We start from the raw sequence: 8,449 nt of genomic DNA, 5'->3' as shown, positions 1-8,449 counted from the left end.
GGGTGGATGGACGGACGGATGGATGGACAGACAGACGGACGGATGGGGGGGTGGATGGACGGACAGACAGACAGAGGGGTGGATGGAGGGGGCTGGGGACGGACAGACGGACGGACGGGGGGGTGGGTGGATGGATGGATGGATGGACAGACAGACAGACGGACGGGGGGGTGGATGGATGGACAGACAGACGGACGGGGGGTGGATGGAGGGGGCTGGGGACGGACAGACAGACGGACGGGGGGGTGGATGGATGGATGGACGGACAGGCAGACGGACGGGGGGGTGGATGGATGGACGGATGGATGGACGGACAGACAGACGGACGGGGGGGTGGATGGATGGACAGACAGACGGACAGGGGGGTGGATGGAGGGGGCTGGGGACGGACAGACGGACGGGGGGGGGGGACAAGGCCGCGGGCGCGTCCGTCCGTCCGTCCGTCACCCACCTCCCGGCTCAGCCATGGTTACGGGGGCGCCCCCCCCCCCAAATCTGCCTGTGGGGAGGAAGAGGAGGGGACGAAGGCGGATGTGGGGGAGGGGGGCCCCCCTAAATCGTGACGTCATGGGGAGGGGGGTCGCTGGGTTGTGATGTAATACGGACGGACGGGGGGGGGGGGGGGGGGGGGGCGGTGTCCCGCCAGGAGTGATGTCATGCGGGGGGGGGCTCAGTTTGGGGGTCCCTGAGGGTATTTGGGGGGCTCTTGCGGGGGGGGGGGTGGGGGGTCCCGGAGGAGGTTTTGGGGGTCCCTGAGGGTATTTGGGGAGACCTGGAGGGGGTTTTGGGGGTCCCTGAGAGAATTTGGGGGTCCCTGAGGAGATTTTGGGGGTCCCGGAGGAGGTTTAGGGGGTCCCTGAGGGAATTTGGGGAGACCTGGAGGGGGTTTTGGGGGTCCCTGAGAGAATTTGGGGGTCCCTGAGGAGATTTTGGGGGCTCCTGAGGGAATTTGGGGAGACCTGGAGGGGGTTTTGGGGGTCCCTGAGAGAATTTGGGGATCCCTGAGGAGATTTTGGGGGTCCCGGAGGAGGTTTAGGGGGTCCCTGAGGGAATTTGGGGAGACCTGGAGGGGGTTTTGGGGGTCCCTGAGAGAATTTGGGGGTCCCTGAGGAGATTTTGGGGGCTCCTGAGGGAATTTGGGGAGACCTGGAGGGGGTTTTGGGGGTCCCTGAGAGAATTTGGGGATCCCTGAGGAGATTTTGGGGGTCCCGGAGGAGGTTTAGGGGGTCCCTGAGGGGGTTTTGGGGGTCCCTGAGGCAATTTGGGGGTCCCTGAGGAGATTTTGGGGGTCCCAGAGTGGGTTTTGAGGGCTCCTGAGGGAATTTGGGGAGACCTGGAGGGGGTTTTGGGGGCCCCTGAGAGAATTTGGGGGTCCCTGAGGAGATTTTGGGGGTCCCGGAGGAGGTTTTGGGGGTCCCTGAGGGAATTTGGGGAGACCTGGAGGGGGTTTTGGGGGTCCCTGAGAGAATTTGGGGGTCCCTGAGGAGATTTTGGGGGCTCCTGAGGGAATTTGGGGAGACCTGGAGGGGGTTTTGGGGGTCCCTGAGAGAATTTGGGGATCCCTGAGGAGATTTTGGGGGTCCCGGAGGAGGTTTAGGGGGTCCCTGAGGGGGTTTTGGGGGTCCCTGAGGCAATTTGGGGGTCCCTGAGGAGATTTTGGGGGTCCCAGAGTGGGTTTTGAGGGCTCCTGAGGGAATTTGGGGAGACCTGGAGGGGGTTTTGGGGGTCCCTGAGAGAATTTGGGGGTCCCTGAGGAGATTTTGGGGGTCCCGGAGGAGGTTTTGGGGGTCCCTGAGGGAATTTGGGGAGACCTGGAGGGGGTTTTGGGGGTCCCTGAGAGAATTTGGGGGTCCCTGAGGAGATTTTGGGGGCTCCTGAGGGAATTTGGGGAGACCTGGAGGGGGTTTTGGGGGTCCCTGAGAGAATTTGGGGATCCCTGAGGAGATTTTGGGGGTCCCGGAGGAGGTTTAGGGGGTCCCTGAGGGGGTTTTGGGGGTCCCTGAGGCAATTTGGGGGTCCCTGAGGAGATTTTGGGGGTCCCTGAGGCAATTTGGGGGTCCCTGAGGAGATTTTGGGGGTCCCAGAGTGGGTTTTGAGGGCTCCTGAGGGAATTTGGGGAGACCTGGAGGGGGTTTTGGGGGTCCCTGAGGAGATTTTGGGGGTCCCGGAGTGGGTTTTGGGGGCTCCTGAGGGAATTTGGGAGACCTGGAGGGGGTTTTGGGGGTCCCTGAGGCAATTTGGGGGTCCCAGAGGTGGGTTTGGGGGTCCCAGAGTGGGTTTTGGGGGTCCTGAGGGAATTTGGGGGCTCTCAGGGGGGTGTGGGGGGGTCCCAGAGTGAGTTTTGGGGGTCCCTGAGGCAATTTGGGGGTCTGGGGGGGGGGGTGTGGGGGGCTTTGAGGGGTTTTGGGGGTCTCTGAGGCAATCTGCGGGGCTCTGGGGGGGGGGTCGGGGTACCCCAGCAGAATTTTGGGGGGGGGGTCCCGAGGGATTTTCAACACTCCCATTCCCCCCCCCCCCCCCCCAAATTCCGGACAAACTTTTTGGGATCCTCAGGAAATTTTGGGGTGAAACCCCTTGAATTTTGAGGCAAAAAATAGCTGAAATTTTGGGGGGGACCCCTCCTGAATTTTTTTTGGGGGGGTCCCTCCAATTTGGGGGGGGTCCTGGCATCATTTGGGGGGGGTCAAGCTGCCCAAACTCCCCCAAATCAGGCCGCTCCCTTCCTCCTCCTCCCCTCGGCTTCGTTTTTTGAGGGTTTCCCCCCCAAAATAACACCCCCCCAAACCTAAGGACCCCCTCCCAAATTTGGGGACCCCCCCGACCCCCCCCCCCAAAATACCGTGGTTGGGGTCCAGGAGCTGCTGCGGCTGCTGCTGCTTGCGACGAGGCATATCCCCCCCCCCCCCCCAAATTGGGGGGGGGCACCGCAAATTGGGGGGGAAACAGTCAAAAGAGGCAAAAAGGGACCCAAAAAAGGGGGGACACCCCCCCCAAAATCCACCCGAGTCCCGTCCACGAGCCCCCCAAAGCGGGGCCCCACCGAGGACACGCCCCCACCCGTGGGGTTTGGGTTTTTTCCCAAAAATCCCTTTTTTGGTTTTTTTTTCCCCCAAAACCGCCTTTTTTTCCCTCATTTCCCTCCTTTTAACCCCTTCCCGCCCTCAGCTGCTGGGGGGGGGCTTGGGGCTCATTTTTGGGGTGTCCACTTCATTTTGGGGGGGTCTCCGCTTCATTTTTGGGGTTAAATACTTATTTTTGGGGACATACACTTATTTTTGGGGGTGAAAAACGTAATTTTGGGGTGAAAAACTTATTTTTTGAGGGTTTATAGACTTATTTTGGGGGGATTCCACTTATTTTGGGGGTGGTGGGCTCATTTTTGGGGTGTTCACTTCATTTTTGGGGGTGTCCACTTCATTTTGGGGGTTAAGTACTTATTTTGGGGGGCATACACTTATTTTGGGGGGTCAAAAACTTAATTTTTGGGGTGAAAAACGTATTTTTTGAGGGTTTATAGACTTATTTTGGGGGGATTCCACTTATTTTGGGGGTGGTGGGCTCATTTTTGGGGTGTTCACTTCATTTTTGGGGGTGTCCGCTTCATTTTGGGGGTTAAGTACTTATTTTGGGGGGCATACACTTATTTTTGGGGGTGAAAAACGTAATTTTGGGGTGAAAAACTTTTTTTTTGAGGGTTTATAGTCTTATTTTGGGGGGATTCCACTTATTTTGGGGGTGGTGGGCTCATTTTTGGGGTGTTCACTTCATTTTTGGGGGTGTCCGCTTCATTTTGGGGGTTAAGTACTTATTTTTGGGGGCATACACTTATTTTTGGGGTGAAAAACGTATTTTTTGAGGGTTTATAGACTTATTTTGGAGGGATTCCACTTATTTTTGGGGGTGGTGGGCTCATTTTTGGGGGTGTCCACTTCGTTTTTGGGGTGTCTACTTCTTTTTTGGGTGGTGTCTACTTATTTTGGGGGGTTAAAGACTTCTTTTTGGGGGTGCCTACTTCTTTTTGGGGGTTCTATACTTATCCCCCCCCCCCGCGGCCTGTCCCCCGCCCCGAGGCCTGGTCGCCCCTCTGAGGCCTACCTGGGCCTAGTCCCCCGCTTTGAGGCCTACCTGGGCCTGGTCGTCCCCCCGAGGCCTAGTCCCCTCCTTTGAGGCCTGGTCCCCCGCTTTGAGGCCTAGACCCACCCCTAAAACCCGCCCCCCCAACTTTGACCCCACCCCGAGGCGGTTGCTAAGGGAAACAGCGCCGTTGCTAAGGAAAACCCCGCCGTTGCTAAGGGAAACGGCGCGGTTGCTAAGGGGGAGGGACGCGCTTCCGGGTTCCCCCTCCGCGGTGCCCGCCACTCAGTTTGCGCAGGCGCGGCGTCTCCCCAGCGAAGCCACGCCCCTCCGGTCGCCGCGGAACCAATCAGAGCGCGTTGCTAGGCAGATTAGATTATTCCCCCCTGTCCCCAATTCTGGGGTGAATTTGATGCGTTTTGGGGGGCGATTTTGGGGTGAATTCGGCAAATCGGTGCATTTTGGCGTGCAATTTGGGAAACATGCATTTGGGGGTGTATTTTTGGGGTGAATTTGGCAAATTGATGCATTTTGAGGTGCCATTTTTTAAGTGGGTGTGTTGGGGTGCAGTTTTGGGGTGAATTTAGCAAATTTGTGCATTTTGGGGTGAATTTTGGAAATTGATGCATTTTGGGGTGAATTTTTGGGGTGAACTCGATAAAATCATGCATTTTGGGGCGCAATTTTGGAAATTATGTGTTTTGGGGTGCAGTTTTGGGGTGAATTTGGAAATTTGGTACATTTTGGGGTGCAATTTTGGAAATTGATGCATTTTGGGGTGAATTTTTGGGGTGAATTTGGCAAATTTGTGCATTTTGGGGTACAATTTGGGAAACGTGCATTTGGGGGTGAATTTTGGGGGTTAATTTGGCAAATTTGTGCATTTTGGGGTGCAATTTTGGAAATTGATGCATTTTGGGGTGAATTTTTGGGGTGAATTTGGCAAATTTGTGCATTTTGGGGTACAATTTGGGAAACGTGCATTTGGGGGTGAATTTTTGGGGTTAATTTGGCAAATTTGTGCATTTTGGGGTACAATTTTGGAAATTGATGCATTTGGGGGTGAATTTTTGGGGTGAACTCGATTAAATCATGCATTTTGGGGTGCAATTTGGGAAACGTGCATTTGGGGGTGAATTTTGGGGGTGAATTTGGCAAATTCGTGCATTTTGGGGCGCAATTTTGGAAATTATGTGTTTTGGGGTGCAGTTTTGGGGTGAATTTGGAAATTTGGTACATTTTGGGGTGCAATTTTGGAAATTGATGCATTTTGGGGTGAATTCTGGGGGTGAATTTGGCAAATTTGTGCATTTGGGGCGCAATTTTGGAAATTATGTGTTTTGGGGTGCAGTTTTGGGGTGAATTTGGAAATTTGGTACATTTTGGGGTGCAATTTGGGAAATTGATGCATTTGGGGGTGAATTTTTGGGGTGAATTTGGAAATTTGGCACATTTTGGGGTACAATTTGGGAAACGTGCATTTGGGGGTGAATTTTTGGGGTTAATTTGGCAAATTTGTGCATTTTGGGGTACAATTTTGGAAATTGATGCATTTGGGGGTGAATTTTTGGGGTGAACTCGATTAAATCATGCATTTTGGGGTGCAATTTGGGAAACGTGCATTTGGGGGTGAATTTTGGGGGTGAATTTGGCAAATTTGTGCATTTTGGGGCACAATTTTGGAAATTATGTGTTTTGGGGTGCAGTTTTGGGGTGAATTTGGCAAATTTGTGCATTTTGGGGTACAATTTGGGAAATTGATGCATTTGGGGGTGAATTTTTGGGGTGAATTTGGAAATTTGGCACATTTTGGGGTACAATTTGGGAAACGTGCATTTGGGGGTGAATTTTTGGGGTTAATTTGGCAAATTTGTGCATTTTGGGGTACAATTTTGGAAATTGATGCATTTGGGGGTGAATTTTTGGGGTGAACTCGATTAAATCATGCATTTTGGGGTGCAATTTGGGAAACGTGCATTTGGGGGTGAATTTTGGGGGTGAATTTGGCAAATTCGTGCATTTTGGGGTACAATTTGGGAAACGTGCATTTGGGGGTGAATTTTTGGGGTTAATTTGGCAAATTTGTGCATTTTGGGGTGCAATTTTGGAAATTGATGCATTTGGGGGTGAATTTTTGGGGTGAATTTGGAAATTTGGCACATTTTGGGGTGCAATTTGGGAAATTGATGCGTTTTGGGGTGAATTCAGCAAATTGATGCATTTGGGGGCGCAATTTTGCCCCCCCCCGCACGCACCCCTCCCCGCCCCCCAAATTTCCTCCCCACCCCCACCCCTAGGGCCTTGTTTTTGGGCCGAAATCATGCGGTTTCGGTGCAAACGCAGCTGCCTCCCCCCCGCAGGCAAATGAGGCGCTTTTTTTGGGGTGAAAACAAGCGGTTTCGGTTCAAAATAGCGCCGAAAATCCCGCGCAGGTGGCGGTTGCGGTTCCGTTAATTTTCGACAAATCTGAGCAAAATAAGGGGGTTTCGAGAAAAACAAGGGGTTCCGCAGCCCCAAAATGGGGGATTTTGGTAAATAAAAGGGATCGAAACTCAATTTATTTTTTGAAATTAATTTTAAATTTTAAAAATTAAAATGTAATTCATTAATTTTATTTATTCAGGTCCCTTTTCTTTTTTGTTCTGGAGTTTTATTACTTTTATTTTCCTGGTAATTAATTTATTTTTCTGCGCTGGATTATTTCATCTACTTAATTTCATTTTATTGACTTTTAATTTCTTTTATTTCCTTTTTTCCATTTATTTCAGGGATTTCCTTCCTTTTTTTTTTTTCAGCGATCCCATTAATTTTTACGTCGCTCATTTCTTTTATTTCACTTATTTCTTTGCTTTGATTTATTTGGGGGCGTTTATTTAATTGCTCTTATCCCATTTAATTGATTATTCCATTTATTTCTTTCATTTATTTGTTTTTATTCCGTTTATTTCATTTATTTATTCATTTCACTTATTTCATTTATTCAATTGATTATTCCATTTAATTATTTCATTTATTTAATTGCTTTTATTCCATTTAATTGATTATTCCATTTATTTCATTTATTTAATTGCTTTTATTCCATTTAATTTGTTTACTAATTTCATTTATTTGATTATTTCATTCATTTATTTGATTATTTCATTTATTTGATTATTCCATTTATTTATTTCACCTATTTATTTCATTTATTTAATGGCTTTTATTCCATTTATTTATTTAATTTATTTATTACTTTCATTTATTTGATTTTTTTCATTCATTTATTTGATTATTTCATTCATTTATTTGATTATTCCATTTATTTATTTCACCTATTTCTTTCATTTATTTAATTGCTTTTATTCCATTTATTTCACATATTTATTTATTTCATTTATTTATGTGATTATTCCATGTCTTTGCTTTTATTCCACTTATTTCATTTATTTCATTGTTTTTATTCCATTTAATCGATTATTCCATTTATTTATTTCATTTAATTGGCTTTAGTCCATTAATTTATTTAATTTATTTACTCATTTCATTTATTTATTTCATTTCATTGGCTTTAGTCCATTAATTTATTTAATTTATTTACTCATTTCATTTATTTATTTCATTTCATTGGCTTTAGTCCATTAATTTATTTAATTTATTTACTCATTTCATTTATTTATTTCATTTCATTGGCTTTAGTCCATTAATTTAATTTATTTACTCATTTCATTTATTTATTTCATTTAATTGGCTTTAGTCCATTAATTTATTTAATTTATTTATTCATTTCATTTATTTATTTCATTTAATTGATCATTGCATTTAATTGCTCTCATTCTATTTATTTCATTATTTCATTTATTTATTTCATTATTTCATTTATTTGATTATCCCATTTATTTCACCTATTTCTTTCATTTATTTAATTGCTTTTATTCCATTTATTTATTTCACATATTTATTTATTTCATTTATTTATTTGATTATTCCATGTCTTTGCTTTTATTCCATTTATTTCATTCAATTAATTGTTTTTATTCCATTTATTTATTAATTTCATTTCTTTGATTATTCCATTTATTGATTCATTTCATTTACTTAATTGATTATTTCATTTAACTGATTATTGCACTTATTTAATTGCTTTTATTCCATTTATTTCATTTATTTATTCCATTTATTTATTTGATTATTCCATTTCTTTCCTTTTATTCCATTTATTTCATCTATTTAATTGTTTTTATTCCATTTATTTCACTTCATTTATTTAATTGATTATTCCATTTGATTGTTGCATTTATTTAATTGCTTTTATTCCATTTATTTGATTATTTCAATTATTTATTTCATCTAATATTTGATTATTCCATTTCTTTCACCTATTTATTCCATTTATTTA

This window comes from Phaethon aethereus (genome assembly GCF_964289735.1).
Source record: "Phaethon aethereus genome assembly, chromosome: 38".
NCBI classification, from domain to species: domain Eukaryota; kingdom Metazoa; phylum Chordata; class Aves; order Phaethontiformes; family Phaethontidae; genus Phaethon; species Phaethon aethereus.
Note: the sequence above shows the minus strand (reverse complement) of the source record.